The sequence below is a fragment of the Carcharodon carcharias genome, chromosome 17 (genome assembly GCF_017639515.1).
Source record: "Carcharodon carcharias isolate sCarCar2 chromosome 17, sCarCar2.pri, whole genome shotgun sequence".
In the NCBI taxonomy this organism is placed as follows: domain Eukaryota; kingdom Metazoa; phylum Chordata; class Chondrichthyes; order Lamniformes; family Lamnidae; genus Carcharodon; species Carcharodon carcharias.
In genome coordinates, this window is record NC_054483.1 from 81,510,047 (window position 1) to 81,533,100 (window position 23,054).

The following is a 23,054-nucleotide window of genomic DNA, read 5'->3' on the forward strand; positions in this document are numbered from 1 at the left end:
TCTTTACTTTATGCAGACAGCCGAAAGTGTCCCCCTGTTGAGGCACCCGCACGCTCATCTTCCTGTCTCTCCTGTGTCACTGGTTGGTTTATTATGTTGGTAAAGATATAGAGGGGATGGGCATTGTTTCATTAAGGACTGAGAGCACTTCTAAAGAGGGATGACGCCTGGCCAAGACAGCCATTAACAGGTCCAGGCAGGCAGCAGTTGAGAGGGGCCATTCAGCCAGCTGTCTGCCTCTCTTCCATGGCTACGTTTGCACCCAGGTGTCCCTGAAGAGGAAGCAGGTGCTGTCCACTGAGCCTTCCGTGACTGGTGGGCACCACAGCGGCTGGGGTGCTCCATCAGCTCCCATAACAACATTTTAATTTGATTAGATAAATTTCCTTTAAGATTTTGTCTTTTGTTTCAGTGCCCCTTTAAGGAGCTATCACTTTAATGTCACTTGTTAATTTGGTTAATTAGTCCACTTTATTTTACTGGTTCATCAAAAGAGTATAAAAAGAGGGTGACCAGGCAGCAGGTGGTTAAGGAGGTCGTTTGGCCCAACTGTCTGCCCCTTTTCTGCGGCTATGTTCACACCCAGGTGGCCCTGGAAAGGGAACATGCAGTGTCCACCGGTACACTCGAGGCTTTCCACGACCAGTAGGTGTCGCAGGGGCTGGAGCGCCCTGGAAATGACATTCTAATTTAAGTTTCCGTTGAAGGTTTTGTTTTTAGTTACATGCCCCTTTGGGGCCGTTGATTTTTTAATGAGTTTGTTTAATTGATATGCTCCAAAGAGCATAAAGAGGGATGGCTGGAACACTGGGTTGGTAGTTAGGAGGCAGAGATCTGTAATTTTGCTTCACGTGAATAAAACTATTCAAGGAAAATGTCTGTATCTTGTTTCTTGTTTCACCATCTGGCTTGGATCCATATAATATCCTGGTTGGACTGTCAGTTTGACATCACTGCCAGCCCTCTGATTGGGCCAGCAGCAGGAAGCCAGATATCCTTAATAGGACATTGAGTACAGAGGCAGCAAGTTAAGTGGTCATCTCTTAGAAGGTTTTACTGGCCAGAGCACTGAAGACATGGGTGGGCTCGGGACCCACATATGTGCTGGATGCCAGGAACCCAACGCCCACTAAAAAGTCCAGCCGTAAAAGCCTGCTTCTTTGTTTAAAACAGTTCCCCTTCACTATCTGATACCTGTTACATATTATTCTTGGAAATTTGAGTTTGGTGTCTACAATAAGCTACTAAACATGTCATCATAACGATGGCCAGACACTACACTTTGCCCGCTGACCAACACTGCCTCCCAATCCACCAATGGCTTTAATTTAAAGTTTCCATCTTTGTATTCAAATCCACCAATGGGCTCACCCTCCCTATCTTTATAAGCTCCTCCAGGCCTACAGCCCTCAGAAAACTCTGCGTTCCTCCAACTTTGGCATCCTGTTGCACCTTCCTCACTCAGTTCAACTGACAGACAATCCTTAAACAATCCAGGCTGTACTCAATGCAATTCCTTCCCTCGATCCCTCACTCCTCCTCTTAGATCCTCCTTAATACCTACCTCTTTGACCAAGCTTTTAGTCACCTTTTCTAATAGCTTGGTTCATTATCAATATTTTGTCTGCTTACACCGTTTGGAAGATACCCCTACATTAAAGGCACGTGGTTAATGATGGACATTTTCCATTCACCTCTTGCAATGCTGAGTGTCTTTGAAAAAAAAAGAACTTCTAAAACTAGTGAGTTGGCATGAGCTTTATAAAGTTATGTGCAAAGAGCATGGCAAAGCAGCAGATGTGCAGTCATGCTTAACAGGAGCTCAGATACAGTACAATGTAAAATTTTTGCATGTTAATGTTTGAAGTTGCTATATTTACATAAACAGCCCATGTGTAAAAATGACTCCAATAATAAATAACAACCTGTATACTGCACTGTAATTCAGAGGAATTATGAACACTTCCTTGCTGCCAGCAATTTTAGGGAAATATTAACTCTCACGTGAACTTCAGAATAAGTCAGCTCCTGTTAAATGCACAAACTGTTTGCACAAAAATCGGTCTCACTTATCAGCAGTGTTGGCACCACATTTTCCAAACCAAGTTAACTTTTATTCACTCATGGTCAAATATTTGGTAAACTCCGGTTAATATATATAAACATTAACCGATCATTTTGCTTCGGATGTTTACACAGTTTTTCAGGGTGTGCAGTTACTGTTTTCTGCAGCGATTGTATATAACACGATTGTCCCAATCATCTAGATGCGTGGTGTACTTCAGGGACAAAAAGCCTTCCTCAGAATCATGATTCACCCCCACTAGTCCTGCTAAACTTTTTGTACTCTCAATGATTAAGCTGATCACAGGAAAAGGTGAAAAATGGAATATGAATCACAAGAAGAATTTTCTGTTGCGCAATTTCTCTCACTTTCAATTTTTATGAAAGATTCTCCAAAATGTCAAATTTCATTGTATTAATTCCAAAACTTGCAGTGACTTATTGTAGAATTGTTGGAAGCACTTATCAGGGCTTGCATCTGTAGGCTCTGATCAATAAAATCCCAATGTCGAACAATCCCTTGAAAATGCTTTTTTGCCTATTTAAAATCAGTGAAACTACAATACTCATTCCCCCACTTGTCACTGTCCCCACCTCAGAGAACCATCAACATCCTGGGGTTACTGTTGACCAGAAACTGAACTGGACTAGCCACATAAATAGTGTGACTACAAGTGCAGGTCAGAGGCTGGGAAATCTGCAGTGAGTAGCTCACTTCCTCACTCCCCAAAGCCTGTCCGCCATCTACAAGACTCAAGTCAGGAGCATGATGGAATACTCTCCACTTGCCTGGATGAGTGCAGCTCCAACAACACTCAAGAAGGTCAACACCATCCAGCACAGAGCAGCCTACTTGATCAGCACCCCATCCACTGCCTTCAACATACAGTGGCGGCAGTATATACCATCTAGAAGAAGCACTGCAACAACTTGCCAAGGCTCCTTTGACAGCAACTTCCAAACTGCTACTACCACCACCTACAAGAATAAGGGCAGCAGACTCATGGGAACACCACCAAATTCAAGTTCCCCTCCAAATCTCACACCATCCTGACTTAGAACTATACCGCCGTTCCCTCATTGTTGCTGGGTTAAAAACCTGGAACTCTCTTCCTAACAGCACTGTGGGTGTATCTACACCAGATGGACTACAGCAGGTTAAGGCGGCAGTTTACCACCACCTTCTCAAGGGCAATTAGGGATAAGCAACAAATGCTGACCTTGCCAGCAACACACACGCTCCATGAAAGAATTTTTAAAAAATTACTGGCGGCTGCTTATTTGGACAAAACATCACAAGTTCAATCGTTAAAACATAGAAACAGCATCTCAGAAGTGACTCTGTTTCTCCTGTGGCCTTTTTCCTCTACAGATGATGATTAATTTTCTTGATGGAGACTATAAAAAGACAGCAAACACAAAGAAAATACACCAGGTTTAGAATTTTCAGCTTGAAGCTACATTTTTGACAAGACATTTAGGTGGCATTTTCCCGTCATATGTAATACATGGTGGAAATGAACCCAATTCCTCCCCATGCTTCCAGTCCTCAGCTGGTCCCATTCAATTTTATTACAACTGTCTGTTTATTGAATCGTCAGGCTTGAATGAGTCACATTCCAGACTTCATACATTGGCATGTCTGGCTGCGCAGAAGGTGCAATTTGGGCTCTAAATATGTTCAAATGTGTAATCTTCACAGAAAGGAATACTCACTCATTGCAATAAAGGCAGACAGCACACATTATCTAGTTAACAGCAGTGAACAGAATAGGTGCATTTAGAAAGCAGTTGAGATTTTTAATTTCTATTCAATTCACAGGGATAGTTAAATGAAATCATTAAGTACAATAAACCCCTGGTAACACAATATTGATGATGCATTTTTAAACAGATTATGACAACATTTTAAAGAATAAATTCAATGCTGGCATTAATGGCTGGCTCAGCCTTTGAAGAGAAATGGAGTATGGCACTCAAACTGAAATATCAATGATGCCGCACACTCAATTCTCACTATAGCAGACAAAAAAGTGCAGATTTTCACTCTCATCTTGTTCAGGATATGAGGCATATCCTGCACACTGGGGAATTAGTGCTTACACATTACTCATGTCTAAAAACAGTACGGAATAATCGTTGATATGTCATAGTTGATTTCCTGAGCATGACTGGCTAAACAGTCAAGATAAATGCATTAGGTTTCATGCTTAAAGGAAGTTATTCCTTCACAAACTAATGTTGAATGATCCACAGTATTGACGAATAGCAATAATAATCAAAAGATGCGAGGTAGTGGACTATAGATTAATAGGAAAAGTGCCACACATCACTCCTGCTGGTGCTACGCTAATCAGAATGAAACTGGGAGGACTTTCAAACACACTCAGATTTTGTCTCTCTCCAGGAGAGATCCCATTGATTACATTTCTCCAAGACAAACAGACAAAACATTCCAAATAACATTCCCCAAAAGTAGGGTGGCCTGTGTGTGAATTAGTAAATTACACCCATTGGGATTATTTAGACAAGGTGAAATAATCATTAATCACAAAATAACATGCACCTTTTTTTGTAGCTGCTTGAAACACAAACCACTCCATTCACAACAAAGGCAGCAGCATAAGAAACACCACTGTGCTTAAATCTACAAAGCCAATTTTCAGTTATTATACTGTACTCAAAAAGATTCAAACTCTACTGCTCCCTGAGTTGACTATCAGAACCAGAGACTTTTATCCAATTAAGGAGTGTCCAGTGAGACAAAAGTTGTGTCAATCTCTCCCAGTTTTGTCTGCATCAGGACACTTTCATCTCTTTCTCAGGCTTTTACTTCAATAAACGCGAAATAAATTACAACCAAAAAACAGCTAAAATTATCAGTGTTGAATGTATTCGTACATTGATACTTTTATTTCCCAAAATGGTGCCTTTTGCTGTCCCGTCTGATCCATAGGGAACTTGATGATTGTGGATTACAACAATAAATCAAATATGATAAAAGAGAATGGAAAAACGAATCACAATCAATCTTAAAGGCAAACGTTATTATAAGTGTTTCCCAAGCCATCTAAATGGATAATGCAATACAAACAAACTGACGGAAAGTCAGTTTGGCTCAATGAGTAAACATATTATGAAAAAAAACTACAAATTAATACTTCTGACCTAAATTTTTTCATATTCCACTCCTTCTCACTTGAAAGCAATGGTTCTTACTGGGGTATAGCTCCACAAGCCTTCTAGTACCACATCCAAATAGTCACTCTTTGTGAATGTTAGCCATGATAACAAGTGTCAGCAACTATTACTGTCCTCACTCAATATACACATCTGTGTCCATTCCAGCCCAAAGTGTGGTGCATTACCTCAATATAGCTGTAACTCACCATGAATCAAGAATCCATCCTGGCACCTTCTGGCCTCTCTAACCAGGCTATAAAGGGAAATGAAATTAAAGCATTTTTATGAAAAATATAAAAATCCGTACAGATCAGCAAGGTTCCAGTTTAAGCAGAAGTAGCCACAGTGGGGACTGCTACAAGTGACCACAAAGACCCATCATAAGTAGAAGTAAAAACTGCCAGGGCTCCCACTTCTGACCGCTATCCAGTGACTCTAGCTGGAAGCATTTGTCTGTGAATATCAGACAAAGATGGCAACAGGCTTTGCTCTGATCTCACTTATGGTTCCACTAGGTGCTAAGATTTACAGTCAAGGTTCACAGATGAATAATAGCCACCTGAGCCACGATGAGTTGTTGTTCAGGGAAGGGTTCAGGAAAACCTTGTGCTAGTCCATCAGTCCTCCTAACTAAAACCTGAACCCTCATCCTGTGCCAACCAAACACAACTTGTTTCAGCAACGCATGACAGTGCTAATGGCTTCTTTATAGGTCTGTAACTCAATAAAATGCCTTGTTGAAATTCATTGTTATCCTCTGTGCAACACCTAGTGCCTACAGCATCAGACTGAACAATAAGCACAGTCTTTATTTCCACACACAGTAACTGATAGATTTTTGTATTAAGGCTCATATTGAGTCACATAGTTAAACGTTCACACTGACTCCATGAGTCACTGGTAAATCAAATTCTTTCTGGTGCTGTCACAATCCTGTAAACTGTTATATCTTAATCTCCCATTTAGGAATTATTTAGGATGGTAGCCATCAACTTCTCGCAAGACAAGATCTCACACAACATAAAGTAGTTTCAAATCTCCTTTACAGGTTGTCTCCAGTGACAAAAGCATCTGCTGAGGCAACCCTGTTATATAAACAACCCAAAACCATTGCCCTAGGGAACAACTAAACTCTCCTTGGAAAGGTTTCACCGGGTGCTCTTGACAAGGAAGTGCCCTAGGCTGCAAAGGTAAGCAGCTGCCGATCTGTCAGCCCATCTGTACAAGCCAGGAGTCATTTTTCCACAATGGCTGTGCTTTATTGACCTCCCCCGAGTGTCAGGGAAAATCCGAATTGGGAGTGCAAAATTGCAGCTCCGGCTTTGTGCTACCTTTGCAAAGCTTACCCGTGGCGGTGGTTCTGCTGTTGCCAATCCCACCATACGATGCAGCATAAGATACAGAGCCCAATCCCACCATACGATGCAGCATAAGATACAGAGCAGAATCAGGAGCAAGAGAATTAACATAGTCACGCGGCCACTTGTGTTGAAATAAAAATGGGTTAAAAACTCTCATCCACTCCAACAGCTCAGGTTAAGATCCTTAAACTAAAAATTGTTTGAAACTTGTTCAAATTATTTTGAATAATTTACTATTCAGACAATAAATTATCCTTTGCATTTCTACCTCTGAAGCTGATCATCAATGAACTTACTTAAAATTCATGGGTCATCTGATCAGATTTACTCGTGGAAATAAAAACAAGATTCCAAAAATAGTTCCAACATACTCTCTATACATCAATACAAACACTTTTTAAAAATCTATTATATTTCAGGATACTAACATTTTGATGAGTGATAAAGGGCTTAACATAAAAGTAATTGAGGTGCAGTCACTTTAAGCACTGGTCCACACTAATCATTGACAAAACAAACTAAATCTGTCAGTTAGTTCATTCTGCTACAGAATAAAAATGGACAAACTATGTATATAGTGCTGGGAATAGCACGGGTTGTCTTGCGAAAAATAGCTCTCTCTCTCTCTCCATAAAATCTTCCTAACTCCATTCCTCAATATAACTTAACTGATTTAAAAAGATCTGTGCTCCTGTCCCTTTTCAGGATCTGCTCAAAACTTAGATGTCCCTCAGATTTGTTAAACACAACTCAAAACATTAATAGAATTACCTGGAAAAACTCAGCAGGTCTGGCAGCATCGGCGGAGAAGAAAAGAGTTGACGTTTCGAGTCCTCATGACCCTTCGACAGAACTTGAGTTCGAGTCCAAGAAAGAGTTGAAATATAAGCTGGTTTAAGGTGTGTGCGTGGGGGGCGGGGAGAGAGAGAGAGAGGTGGAGTGGGGGTGTGGTTGTAGGGACAAACAAGCAGTGATAGAAGCAGATCATCAAAAGATGTCAACAACAATAGTACAAAAGAACACATAGGTGTTAAAGTTAAAGTTGGTGATATTATCTAAACGAATGTGCTAATTAAGAATGGATGGTAGGGCACTCAGGTATAGCTCTAGTGGGGGTGGGGAGAGCATAAAAGATGTTTTTTTTATATAATGGAAATAGGTGGGAAAAGGAAAATCTATATAATTTATTGGAAAAAAAAAGGAAGGGGGAAACAGAAAGGGGGTGGGGATGGGGGAGGGAGCTTACGACCTAAAGTTGTTGAATTCAATATTCAGTCCGGATGGCTGTAAAGTGCCTAGTCGGAAGATGAGGTGTTGTTCCTCCAGTTTGCGTTGGGCTTCACTGGAACAATGCAACAAGCCAAGGACAGACATGTGGGCAAGAGAGCAGGGTGGAGTGTTAAAATGGCAAGCGACAGGGAGGTTTGGGTCATTCTTGCGGACAGACCGCAGGTGTTCTGCAAAGCGGTTGCCCAGTTTACGTTTGGTCTCTCCAATGTAGGGGAGACCACATTGGGAGCAACGAATGCAGTAGACTAAGTTGGGGGAAATGCAAGTGAAATACTGCTTCACTTGAAAGGAGTGTTTGGCTCCTTGGACGGTGAGGAGAGAGGAAGTGAAGGGGCAGGTGTTGCATCTTTTGCGTGGGCATGGGGTGGTGCCATAGGAGGGGGTTGAGGAGTAGGGGGTGCCACGCAAAAGATGCAACACCTGCCCCTTCACTTCCTCTCTCCTCACCGTCCAAGGACCCAAACACTCCTTTCAAGTGAAGCAGCATTTCACTTGCATTTCCCCCAACTTAGTCTACTGCATTCGTTGCTCCCAATGTGGTCTCCTCTACATTGGAGAGACCAAACGTAAACTGGGCAACCGCTTTGCAGAACACCTGCGGTCTGTCCGCAAGAATGACCCAAACCTCCCTGTCGCTTGCCATTTTAACACTCCACCCTGCTCTCTTGCCCACATGTCTGTCCTTGGCTTGTTGCATTGTTCCAGTGAAGCCCAACGCAAACTGGAGGAACAACACCTCATCTTCCGACTAGGCACTTTACAGCCATCCGGACTGAATATTGAATTCAACAACTTTAGGTCGTGAGCTCCCTCCCCCATCCCCACCCCCTTTCTGTTTCCCCTTCCTTTTCTTTTTTTTCCAATAAATTATATAGATTTTCCTTTTCCCACCTATTTCCATTATATAAAAAAAACATCTTTTATGCTCTCCCCACCCCCACTAGAGCTATACCTTGAGTGCCCTACCATCCATTCTTAATTAGCACATTCGTTTAGATAATATCACCAACTTTAACTTTAACACCTATGTGTTCTTTTGTACTATTGTTGTTGACATCTTTTGATGATCTGCTTCTATCACTGCTTGTTTGTCCCTACAACCACACCCCCACTCCACCTCTCTCTCTCTCTCCGCCCCCCACACACACACCTTAAACCAGCTTATATTTCAACTCTTTCTTGGACTCGAACTCAAGTTCTGTCGAAGGGTCATGAGGACTCGAAACGTCAACTCTTTTCTTCTCCGCCGATGCTGCCAGACCTGCTGAGTTTTTCCAGGTAATTCTGTTTTTGTTTTTGTTTTGGATTTCCAGCATCCGCAGTTTTTTGTTTTTATCAAAACATTAAAATTAGTTAACATGTCGGATAACTATCTTAACTGAAGATTTTCAAGTTCTACTTGTCAAATGACTGCTTCATGGTGTTAGTGTTTTAAGTTGAGAATAAACAACATGGAGCATTGTTAAATTCAGTCTCTCTCTTACCCAAAAAAAGGTTCACTGTTGGTCAATAATTGCAAATCAACACTTAACACATCTATATGACTTTCTTCATATTGTTTAAACTGAGGCAGTAACGCATTTCAGATACTGTGTAAAGTGAACATCTCTTCTAAGATATCAGTCATAAGAATGTCATGCAAACATATTAAGTATTTATCTGCCAATATCATTAACTGTAATTTCCAGGTTATAATGTGCAAATAATAAGTGAATAACATTCCTTCTTACAACTAATAAACAGATTATTCTTTTGCTCCCTGTTATTTGGTCCCCTTTCTTAAATGTGCATAATTTTGTTTTAATCAAAACTAACTTGTGTTTTTAAGTTTTGGTGTAATGATAAACATCCTCGGTGAATGTAATGATCAAGTCCTCTCATTACACACAAGCTATCTTTCTCTTCTCTCTTTACCTTATGGTATATCACCTGCCTAAAGGTCTGTCAGGTGGAGATAAAGAATTACACGCAAGGGGCTGTTTTGGTCCCAAATGTTCTTTTTTCACAGTGAGTCACAGCTAGAGTGATTCAAATATATCAGACTCACCAGCATCTATAAATACAATCTGATCTTTCCACAGAGTATATACAGACCAAGACAGTCAAATGCTCCACAAGACAGGGGGTCCAGGACCCTCTTCAACTGTAAGGGAGAGAAACAGGGGGAAGAGGGCAATGGAACGGACGATGTTGGACAGCCACCCAGGGCTAAGTGGTAGAAATGTGGTGCTGTAGATATTCAGAAGTGTGAATATTTTTAAGAGATCAAAAGTTCCCCTGGTAGATTCAGTAGGTGATGTCCAATCTGTGGTTAAATAGGTGGGGCAGGAAGGGGTGTGCACAGCCTATGGAAAAAATGGATTTGATAAAGGCTCTTTTCCCATTCCTACTTGTAATGATTTTTTACAGGACTTAAGTGCTGCACAGCTCCTTAGAATACTGCAGGGTTAACCTACAGTTAAGAGGAATAATTAGCTCCGGCAGTGAATGGTTACCGCACCAGCAATAAATTTCATATCATGCTGGAGTGAGATAACATTTTTTAGTACAGAAGAATACTTGAGCACCTGATTGGTTTAATAATACATCACAAAATGTTGGGCATACAACATACAGCTGCAGGCAACTATAAAACAGTGCAGTCATTGTTTGGCTTGAAAAAATAAATAACTACAAACAGTAGAAAATGGGTTGATTGTACTTGCATCAATCTTGAAAGTGTATCTGCGTGGGGTTACTGTAACTTTTCTAAGTTCATTCATCATTATATTACTGCAAATCTCATTGTAATCCATTCAAACTTAACAAACCAACAAAACAAAAACAGCCCCATAGAAATGCCTCATACAATGCATTCATTATTCTATCAGCATTTCCTCTGAACCATGTGGAATTTACACATCAAAATTAATTAATTACAAATCTCTCAAATAAACGGTTATTTTTCTTCGCTACTAGCAGAATCCCTGAATGGCTATATTGAAAATACCAGTTATCAAAATAAGGCAAGCAACCTGAATGGAAAAAATATAGAAAGTGGCTTTTGAATCAAGTGGTCACTCAAAAAGAAAAGCAAAATCAGGGCACCTTTTACACTGCACTTTAAAATGCTAAACTTTAAAACAGGAAAATAGAGAACCATTTATGTCCACTATGAGGGAACTCATATTGACTAGTTGAATGAGGGTGTGATAGAAACCCTAAGCTTTCAGTTTATGTTGGTCATCATTAATACAATCTACAAGCAAGAAGAAATCTAATTCAATGTGTCCTTCATGTCAGCCATGGTTCACTGGTAGCTTCTGAGCCAGAAAGTGTGGAGTCTTTTTTATTCACCCAAGAGATGTGGGCTTCGCTGGCTGGGCCAGTATTTATTTTCCATCCCTAGTTGCCCTTCAGAAGAAGGTGGTGAGCTGCCTTCTTGAACCCCTGTAGTCCATGTGGTGTAGATACACCCACAGTGCTGTTAAGAAGGGAGTTCCAGAATTTTGACTCAGCGACAGTTAAGGAACCGCAATATATTTCTAAGTCAGGAAGGTGAGTGACTGGGAGGGGAACTTCCAGTTGCTGGTGCTCCCATATATCTGCTGCCCTTGTCCTTCTATATGGTAGTGGTCATGGGTTTGGAAGGTGATGTCGAAGGAGCCTTGGTGAATTCCTGCAGTGTATCTTGTAGATGGTACTCACTGCTGTTACTGTGCATTGGTGGTGGAGGGAGTGAATGTTTGTGGATGTGGTGCCAATCAAGTGGGCTATTTTGTCCTGGACAGTGTCAAGCTTCTTGAGTGTTGTTGGAGCTGCACTCATCCAGGACAGTGGGGAGCATTCCATCACACTCCTGACTTATGCCTTGTAGATGGTTGCCAGGCTTTGGGGAGTCAGGAGGTGAGTTACCTGTCATGTGGTACCTAGCCTCTGATCTGCTCTTGTAGCCACAGTATTTATATGGCTAGTCCAGTTCCGTTTCTGGTCAATAGTAACCCCCAGGAAGCTGATAGCAGGGGATTCAGTGATGGTAATGCCACTGAACATCAAGGGGCAATGGTTGGATTCTCTCTTGTTGGAGATGGTCATTGCCTGACACTTGTGTGGCATGAATGTTACTTGCCACTTGTCAGCTCAAGCCTGGATATTGTCCAGGTCTTGCTGCATTTGGACATGGACTGCTTCACTATCTGAGGAGTCGTGGATGGTGCTGAATATCACACAATCAGCAAACATCCCCACTTCTGACCTTATGATGGAAGGAAGGTCATTGATGAAGCAGCTGAAGATGGTTGGGCTGAGAACACTACCCTGAGGAGCTCCTTCAATGATGTCCTGGAGCTGAGATAACTGACCTCCAACAACCACAACCATCTTCCTTTGTGCTATACATGACTCCAACCAGCAGAGAGTTTTTCCCTTGATTCCCATTGACTCCAGTTTTGCTAGGGCTCCTTGATACCACACTGTCAAGTGCTGCCGTGATGTCAAGGGCAGTCACTCTGACCTCACCTCGGGAGTTCAGCTCTTTTGCCCAGGTTTGAACCAAGGCTGTAATGAGCTCAGGAGCTAAGTGGCCCTGGCAGAACCCAAACTGGATGTCCATGAGCAGGTTATTGCTAAGCAAGTGCCGCTTGATAACACTGTTGATGGCCCTTTCCATTGCTTTACTAATGATTGAGAATGGGCTGATGGGGCGGTATTGGCTGGGTTTGATTTGTCCTGCTTTTTGTGTACAGGACATACCTGTGCAATTTTCCACATAGCAGAGTAGATGCCAGTGTTGTAGCTGTACTGGAACAGCTTGGCTAGGGGCACAGCAAGTTCTGGAGCACAAGTCTTCAGTACTATTGCCGGAATATTGTCAGGCCCCAGAGCTTTGCAGTATCAAAGTCCTGCTCCAGGGACAGGAGCACAAAATCTAGACTGGCACTCCCCAGTTCAGTGATGAGGGAATGCCAGATTGTTGGAGATGCCGCCTAGATGGAATATTAAACTGACGAGCCGCCTGTCTTCTCAGCTGGATGTAAAAGATCCCATGGTACTATTTGTAGAAGAACAGAGGAGTTCTTCCTGTTGACCTGACCAATATTTACCCCTCAACCATCATCACTAAAACAGATGATTTAGACTATTTGTTTCATGACCATTTGTGGAACCTTGCTGTTTGCAAATTGGCTACCATGCTTCCTACAGACTAGAATAGCAATAGCACTTCAAAAATACTTCTTTAGCTGTAACTGGGACACCATGAGGTCATGAAAGCCCAAATGATGAAGCTTTCCGTCTCAAAAAAATGTCTCCTGGAAGAACATCAACTGTAGACTAACAGCCCACTCGGTCTGAATAATGTCTCCCCCACCACCATGTGGGGCACACGAGGCAAAGTGAAAGTAACAGTACACAAACTCCTGGAGATGCTGGGATTCCAACTCCCTCTCTTGTCAAATAGAGCAGTGTAAATGGGTTCCGTATAACAACTGCAATGAAGACTGCCAGAAACACTTGCAGAACATTTTGCTCCTCCTTGCAGTTCATCTTTTAAAACAAACATGTTTATAAAAGTATTTTTGTGGTCCTTCTGTTCAAGGCTCCAGTTAAGCGACAATTTAAAAACTAACATTCACTCACAATTAATAGCGTCAGAATGCAAATGTGAGTTCAATTAGTACAAAGGAAACTGAGTCATTTAGATACTATTTATAACCATAAATCTGCAACTAGAGAACTCTAAATAATCCACATTCTCTAAACACAGGATTCCTGACAGTATGACATAACCAGGTTCCACATTCAAATCTGCAGCGGTGAATTTAAATTGATTCAATCACTTGGCTGGCCTTAATGCAATTTACTTTACAACATCACAATGAAAGGTCATCAGCCTGAAATGTTAACTGTTTCTCTCTCCACAGATGCTGCTTGACCCGCTGAGTGTTTCCAGCAGTTTCTAATTTTATTTCAAATTTTCAGCATCCAAGGTATTTTGCTTTTGTTACTTTCAATACAAGTGTTTTTCACAAAATGTGGACAAAATGGCAAAAACATTAAAAAGTACACACATTTGCCAATATCTTTACAGTTTTCTAGCATTTATACATTAATCTTGTTGCCATTTTCTCCAGATACATGTTAAAATGAAGCTCCATTTAACTCAATTGGAGGCAGTTTTCTTAAACCAACCATTTACCAGTTTCTCTACTTCATTATAGCTCACCCTGGATTGATTGTACAACAACTTGCAATTATATGGCACTTCTCACAAAGAAAGAGGTATATCAAACACATGAGTTTTAAGAGCCTTTGCAAAGTAATGGAAAAATGTAGCAAGCAGGATAGTGAAGTGGAGGGAGCACTTTGTTTCAGAGATAGCAGAAGCTGAAATTGGACATGTTAGACTAGAGGGTGAAACAGATGAAGCATGAAAACTGAAGCGGAGAGCAGCTCTGGGATACGGCTGAGCTAACAGAATGATGAAATGCCAACCCACGAAATCGAGCCTCAAATACTGCATTACCTACACTCGCAGTTAGCAAGCTTTATGCCTATTTACAGCCAGGGCTCTTGCTGCAATGATTGTTCATTTTCAGGATAAAGGAACTTGCAGGATTAGTTCAGTTTCATAGAAGCTAAACTTCTACCAGCTGATCATGATAAGAATGTGGGCAGCAATCATAGGCAAGAGTGCAGTTATCCCTTCTGTTAAAGGAACAACTTCAGTGGCGGGAGGCAACAAGGAGAGACAGGGACAGGGAGAGGAAAACTAATTTACGACCAAGATAAATATAAATGCAAAAAAAATTAACATGTCCAAAGTTCCACTTTCATCATCTTCCATTCGACCTGAAGTCCTGTTTTGCACAATTGTTTTACTGTGCTTAATTTTCCTTTGTATACAACAACCATATTAAGACTAGAGCAGAGCTGCACATGAGGCAACCCATTTCTTCCACTTTCTTTTTATATCCAACAAATTACGCTATTGATTATTCCCAGAATGAAGACCATAAACAGGTCATTTGTCTGACATAAAGCATCCTATCAAGAGGGCCAGCAAGATACAATAGGGAATCACCACTCCAGGGGTATTGCCCCAGTATTCAGACAGAAGAGTAAAATATATTTCTTTGAAGGTGTAAAACTTACAGTCTAGACAAGTAGATTATTTAACTGAAGCCTGAGGAAGCTGCTGATGTAACCTAGATAGAGTGGTTTTACTATTTCTGCATGAACAGAGCTTCAGAAGTAACAGCAAACATTCTGTCTAGAATAAATACTGACCACAAGTACTGCATTGCAAAATGCTTTGTGATGCCCCTTTTTCTAACATTATTTTTCCTAACCACACAAGTGCATTTTTCAACTGTTGTGATGTCACCCTAGGCACAATCAAAACAAAGTCAATTTTCTGAACAGTAAGATGTTCATGTACTAATGCACAAGAAGCAATTTCTTTCATTTGTTGCAACACCTGGACAGATTTCCATTCTTATAGAAGCCCCAAAATCAATGAATGGAGCAGGTGAAAATACATGTGCTTAAATCAGAAATCAGAAACAACAACACACACACCAAACACGTACACGCCAAACACACAAACTCTTAACTTAGGCCTGCTGTAATGCAGTGTAAAATAAACATGATGTTGAAACTAGATTTCTTAATTGAAAAATTGACTGGAAATCTGATTATTTTCACAACACCGCAAATTAAAAGACTGAAACTTAATACCTGGAATTTTAAAAGAGTGGAATGAACAATCTTAAACTGTCTGCACAATAAACTCTTGAAAGTATATATTTGTATCAAGAGTGCTTCTGACCAGTTGTGGATGAAGGCAAAGCCCAGTATAGCAATAAACCACAGAGACTAAAAGGTCACCAAGTTGAACTGCTTGTTTTACTGAGTTAGTTGGTCACCACCAGGGCAGCAGGAGTGGCTTTACAATTGATGGGAGTGCTCTCTGAATTAGTGAAGCCAAGGTTCCCATTCCTGGTTGCTGCCCATTATCATTGCTGGAAAATTGGCACTGAGGTAAACTGTGATGCCCTGCCTGGTTGCACAGCCCGTTCGCACTCACTATCCAGACTCATGTGGAGACTACTGGAGAACTCTGTTAATTGTAACTGAGCAACAGCCAGAGTCTTCAGAAAACAGATGGTGGGGAAAAGTTAGTAGAACTACATTTACAGAAATTCACTTGTTTGATCCCTCATACTCCATCCTCAAGCATAAACTTTGGTGAAAAATCAGACACAGAACAAATTCATAGGCTTCTGCCACACTGCAACTGGCCAGCAGCAGGTGCACAAGAGAAACTCAGAAGAATCATCACCCTCTTCCCTCCCTACAGGAACAAATAAACAGGAGTCAGTGGACATAGCATAATTGGTTTTCAGAAGGCTTTGATAAAGTCCCGCACAGGAAGCTGGTTAGCAAAATAAAAGCACATGGGACAGGAGGTAATACACTGGCATGGATTAAGGATTGGGTAATATGCAGAAAACAGAGAGTAGGAATAAATGGGTCATTCTCACATTGGTAAGCTGTGACAAGTGGAGTACTGCAAGGACCAATACTCGGACCCCAGCTGTTCACAATGCATATCAATGATTTGGATACGGGGCGAAATGTAATATTTCTAAGTTTGCAGATGAAACAGAGCTAGGTGGGAATGTGTGTTGTAAGGAAGATGCAAAGTGGCTTCAAGAGGATTTGGACAGACTTAGTGAGTGGGCAAGAACATTGCAGACAGAATATAATGTGGAAAAATGTGAGGTTATCCACTTTAGTAGGGGAAACTGATGTGCAGAATATTTCTTAAATGGTAAGAGATTGGAAAGTGTAGATATACAAAGGGACCTGGGTGTCCTTGTCCATAAGTCACTGAAAGCTGACATGCAGGTGCAGCAGGCAATTAGGAAAGCTAATGGTGTGTTAGCCTTTATCGCAAGAGGATTTGAGTACAGGAGTAGCAAAGACTTGCTACAATTGTTTAGAACCTTGGTTAGACTGTACCTGGAGTACTGTGTACAATTTTGGTCCCCTTACCTCAGAAAGGATATAATTGCCATAGAGGGAGTGCAACGAAGATTCACCAGACCAACTCCAGGGATGGCAGGTCTGTCCTATGGAGAGATTGGGGAAACCAGGCCTGTATTCTTTAGAGTTTCAAAGAATGAGAGGTGATCTCATCGAAACCTACAAAATACTTAAAGGGATAGACAGGGCAGATGCAGGTATGATGTTTCCCCTGGTTGGGGACTCTAGAACCAGGGGACACAATTTCAAAATAAGGGGGAAGCCACTTACGACCGAGATGAGGAGATTTCTTTTACTCAGAGGGTTATAATCTTTGGAATTCTCTACCACAGAGTTCTGTGGAAGCTCAGTCATTCAGTACATTTAAAGCAAAGATTGATGGATTTCTAAATAATAATGACATAAAGGGATACGGAGATCGTGTGGGAAAAAGGCACTGAAGTGGATGGCCAGCCATGATTGTACTGAATGTTGCAGCAGGCTCAGCAGGCTGAATGGCCTACTCCTGTTCCTATATCCTACATTCCTATACTTAAATTGCAGCCCCCTCCCCGCGTCTGTTCCACCATTCTATTAGATAATGGCTGCTCTGTACCTCAGATCCAGTTACCCACCTTTTCTCCATTTACCTTAAAGACTTCCCTAATAAAATCTATCAATCTCAAACTTAGAAATTTCAATTAACCAAGCATCCACACCCTTTTGGGAGAGAGTTCCAGATTCCCACAACCCTTTGTGCAAAAAGTACTTCCTGATTGCACTCCAACTGGCCTACCATTACTTTCATTATGTTCTGATTCTCCACCAAAGGAAATACTGTAGGCACAGAGAAATGGTCACTTTAAAATTTCAATTAGATCACCCCCTCGGCCTCTCAAACTCAAGGGAACCAAAGCCAAGTTTGGGCAACTTCATAATTCAACCCTTTAAGCCAGGACTTCCCACACAGTGGGTTGCATCCCCACAAGGTTTTGGGGTTGTGAGCTCTGAGGCTCAGACTGAGTGCTAATAGCTACAAAGCCCCTTTAAATCCTCGCGGTTTTTCTCTAATGGACAGATACTTGAGGCCTGATTCCTGCTGCAAAAAAAAGCGCCGGTAGTTTTTTTTTAAAAAGCTATACAGTTTAAATGCTTCGCAACCTGCTCAACCCCATTCTGACCCCCAACCCTGCTCAGCATCTGAAGCCCCCACCTTGCTCAACAACTCTCGTAACCCCCCACCTCCCCAAAAATTCACTCTGGAGCCACATGAAGTCTAGGGTATAAAAATGAGGTCACACAGGAAAGCACTACTTTAAGCCCTAATAACATTCTGATGAATCAGTGCTGCACCCTTCCGAGACCATTATCTTTCCTGAGGTACAGTGCCCAAAACTGCTCAAGATGGGATTTGAGCAAAGCTCCGTACTACTGAATCTTCTTTTTTACCCCTTTAATCCATCCCCTTTGGAGATAGAGGTCAACTTTGCATTAGCTTGTCTAGTTGATTTTTATATCTGTTCGCTAGATACCCAAATCCTTTTGCTCTTCATCACTCCCCATTAAGGAAAATATCCTGATTTGATTTGCTCAAATTTAGTGATTCATAATTCCACACATTGCACTCCATCTGCCATAGTTTTGCCCACTCACTTAGCCTATGGTCCCACTGACATGAGTTATTGTGCCTATAAGTTAGAGTTATCTGTAAATATGAATATACAACTTTCTCTTCCTTCATCCAAGTCAATTTTTATAGTGAAAATCTGTGGGACGAGTACAGGGTTCTGGGAAACACCACTTGTCAGCTCCCAACAATCTTTCTGTCACTCTGGTCTGTCTCTGACCTCACAATTAATCACCAACCCACTTAACGTGCTCCTGGATACTAAACTTCTCCTTGGAATAGCTAACACATTTTTTGCAAGTTAAGAAATTTGGGAAGAGGGAGAAGTTTCTGCAAGTGTGCCAGTTTTTGCAGGGGTGGCCCACATGGAAAAGGAGTATGAAAATCAATATCAGGAGGGGAAATGTCTGACCTGTGATCTTTCAAGATGTCCAAAATGAGTTAGTACGCATGCTAACCCACTATGTCAATGGACTCCTTTCCCTTTTCATTGGAACAGTAGGATGTAAAAGGTATCCTTGTTTTGATTTTGAGAATTTATTGCAAATGATTGACCATTTACAGTGCACATGAAAGCCATAACTTCACTAATATATCACCAAAACAATGTAAGGAGTCAAACAGGGAAACTTCCTGAATCAGCCTCTATTGAGCTGCATAGCTGGGTTACTGCAGAAGTCAAACTCTGAACCCATTTTACCTTAATTATGCAGCAGCAAAGTTAGAGTCAGATGCAAATCTATCTGTAAAATGAACCAGTTTCTATTATTAATTCATAATGCTTCACCTTGCCTTGTTCAACTGGGAACGGAACTCATAAGATTATATTTTGTGTTATTTCCTATCACTACTTAATCAATCATTCACCAACTATATGATCTGACAAAGTGTCTATTGTCTGGATAATGCTAACTGGTACACATTATGCATCCTGAAAAATATCTGCACCAACACACATTGCAAACATATACAATGTCAAGTTCAGGCCCAAATCCTGCATGGGTCAAAGATCACTTATTAAACTTCCATACTGTATTTACCTTGCTTTATTAGTAAGCAATAACCCAATCAAAATCAATTCATTCATAAGGAAAAGAGTATGGAATAAATACATTATTCAACAGGTAGTACTTGCTCTGACCATACATGGCCCTGAATTACTATCTGTACACCATTCTCAGCCTGTCAAATATGAAGCACTGAGAAAAAAATATAATGCTTCTCACTGATTGTTTGTATTTAGATTTCACTATCTATGTAAAATTTGCAAATAAGGAGAACGTTAATCTTGGATTTGCTATAGGAAACTTGGAAAAAGGGAATCTGTTTAAAACACACAAAAACCTTTAATCAAAAAGCCTGATGTGTAACAACAGACTTTTCCTACATTTTAAATTTCACAATTGTATCATGCCACCATAAACCTTATAAAATAAATGACCTTGTGCTAGTTACTCACAATCACAGTGGTTTGTAGAGAAAGACATTCAGTGTCATGTGCTCTTTCAATAAAAAGACTTCAGATCTGAAAATTCTGAATGTCAAAATGGTCGACTTCTAAAACTGTAAACACCTCTTCAAAGCAATCTAAAAATCAATGGATGTTTCAGTAAAAGCTCCTTCCCAGTGATGCCAAGAGGAAAGTTGTGAGTCGCCCTTTTTAAACAACTTTTAAGATGATATTTTAGTTTGTGGAGTTGGAGACTGGGACAGAGAAATATGGTGGGGAGGGGATGTTCTGCTGGGGGGTGGGGGAGTATTGTGGGAGGAGCAGAGAGCACAGCAGGAAGTGGGGCTGAGGCCAGGTTCATAGCCTGAAAATTCCCAAACATTAACTGAAATGAGGAAGGCAGAAACTAGGGCCCCTGAGGCCTGGCTGCAGCTCTGCTGATGCTGCTCATTGCAGTCTGGTCCCAACATACCAGGTAGCTGCCAAATGGCTCCCAGCCTCTCTCGGGGTAGACCACAATCTCAATCTATCCCCTCCCCACTCCCAACATGTACAAGAACACCCCACCCTTCCCAGAATAGACACCATCTCCTTGCAGCCATTCTCAGTCTCTGATAGTTGGTGGTGGGGTGGGGTGGTGGGGTGAGGGGTGGGGGGGGGGTGCAGATTGGGACCAGATCTGAACATGAGCTAGGCCCTGGGTGCATCCACCTGGGCAATGGGTCTGCCTATCTGCCCAAAAGGGGGAAGGAGTGAGGGTGGGGAGGTTAGGGTGGTGGGGAGGGGAGAATGAGAGGTGAAGGTGAGGATGTGGGGAAAGCATGGGCGAGGGTAGGATGATTGTGGGAAGGGATTGATGGGGGTGAAAGGGATTGGGTGAGGCAGGATAAGTGGGGGGTGAGAAGGTTGGGGTGGGGGTGAGAAGGTTGGGGTGGGGGTGAGAAGGTTGGGGTGGGGGTTGTGTTGAGTTGAATGGGGCAGCATGGGGAGAGAGAGGGTGATGAGTAATGAGTACTGGGCAATGGGCAGGGTAATGGGCCATACTCAGTGAGTTGAGGAGAATGGGCAATGAGCAGTGCAGCCAACAGGCAGTGGACAATGTGCAGTGAGGGTAATGGCCAGATGGGTAGTGGGCAATGGGCAGGCAGGTAATGGGCAATGGAGGAATGAACAGGATATTAACTGGCAGTGAGGGTAATGGGCAATAGGGTTAATTGGCTAATGCACAGTGGAGGTGGGGAATGGGCGGTGGAGGAGAATGGGCAGTGGGAGGGGTAAGTGGCAGTCGGGGGGGTCATGGACAGTGGGGGGTTCATGGACAGTGGGAAAGGTCATAGAAAGTTGGGGGGTAACGGACAGTGGGGGGCAGTGGGGGTGTAATGGACAGTAGGGGGGTGTAATGGGCAGTTGGGAGGGATCATGGTCAGTGTGGGTGTCATGGTCAGTGTGGGTGTCATGGGCAGTGGCCATGTAATGGGCAGTGGGGACTGGGCAGTGGGGGGTAACGGGCAGTGGGGGGGTAACGGGCAGTGGGGGGGTAACGGGCAGGGGGGGGGTAACAGGCAGTGGGGGGGGTAACGGGCAGTGGGGGGGTAACGGGCAGTGGGGGGGTAACGGGCAGTTGGGGGGTAATGGGCAGTGGGGAGGGGTAATGGGCAGTGGGGAGGGGTAATGGGCAGTGGGGAGGGGTAATGGGCAGTTGGGGAGGGGGGTAATGGGCAGTGGGGGTAACGGGCAGTGGGGGGTTAATGGGCAGTGGGGAGAGGGGGGTAACGGGCAGTGGGCTCTCTGAGGCGGGAGGGAGGGAGAAGCCGCCGCTGTCCAAAGCCGGGTCGGTACCTCTCTGATCGTCGCCAAGTTACAGCCGCCTGTCCCTTGGCACCACCGCCACTCTCAGCATCTCCATCACTTGCTGTCCTCGCACACGTTTCCCATCGGCTCGCTGCGGACAGCTGGTCCACATCAAAAAAAAATAAACTTAATCCTCCAACTAACAGCCTGTAAGATCCGAGTGACGGAGCCGATCCCCCGGCAGCGGCAGCAGCTTCTTTCTGCAGAGAGAGACACACAGACAGAGGGAGAGGGGGAGAGATCCAGGCGGGTTTGCTGCTCAAATCCTCGGCGAACGCCTCTTCCGTGTGTGTTGCTCTTGGTGGATGGAAAAGCAGCTTCTCCTCTTCTCCCCTGCCTCCCCTCCTCCAAATACAAACAGATAGAGTTGTAGAGCGAGAGAGGAGCCGGGCTGGCCGGGCTGGCAGGATGGGGGACTTGCTGGGCTCGGCTCGCCTGCGATCGTGCTGGGCTCCGCGGGCGGGGTCTGTTCCAAACCAATGACACAGCCCCACATGGACAGCCGCGCCTCCAACACTCAACACTATAGCCGCTCACTTTTACACTCAGCCTGATAACATCGACACGCAGACACCAGGAGTGAGTCCTACCCTAACAAAAAAAAGCACACACAACAGCACCGCCTACAAACCTCAACTTTCCAACTGCAGTATTTCAATGTTTCAAAAAAAATACGTTCGCACTTAAACATATGTGATGCAACATTTGCCCTCTTTTGCCATTTTCAGTCTTATTTAAAAATATCCAATGCAAGTGAGGCGGCCTAACTTTTTTGTTGCTGGCTTACCGCAGCCACATATCAACATTTGACCTCTGCTAAATGAGCAAAAATGTTTAATTAAACACAAAGCACCCCAAGCAAAGCTGCAGACTTAAGTCAAAATTTAATTTTTATCTAATTGAATATTGATAAAAGCAATCGCCTGAAACTAAGTTGCAGGCTTAGTTTTTTTAAATGAAAGTGTTCTCGTTCAAGCAAAGCTAAAAATAAGTTTCAGCCTGAATTTGGCAAGACGTTTCCCATTTCTGATCGTGTTTGTATCTGACAGTGGGTTTACTGGTTTGAATTTTGGAGGGTCATGAGACGAAGAAAGGTCTGTTCTCATTATAGTTCCTTCCTGGGCAGTTTCAGGTTTAATCTATCTACATCATGGACAGCATTTAGCAAAGTTTTGAATGCATGTCGGTCAAACTGTAATAAGCATTGGTGTCAGGCACATCA

General features: G+C 42.6%; 1 protein-coding gene across 2 annotated transcripts in view; it reads right to left on the reverse strand.

Annotated features, from left to right (window-relative positions):
* Positions 1-22,279, reverse strand: part of LOC121290130 (C-terminal-binding protein 2) — a 321,857-nt gene extending 299,578 nt beyond the window's left edge. For both annotated transcript variants that reach the window (XM_041210341.1, XM_041210336.1), the window contains exon 1: positions 21,821-22,279. The gene's annotated coding sequence lies outside the window, so the exon portion shown is untranslated. The remainder of the gene's footprint in view (positions 1-21,820) is intronic.
* Positions 22,280-23,054: the final 775 nt, after the last annotated feature.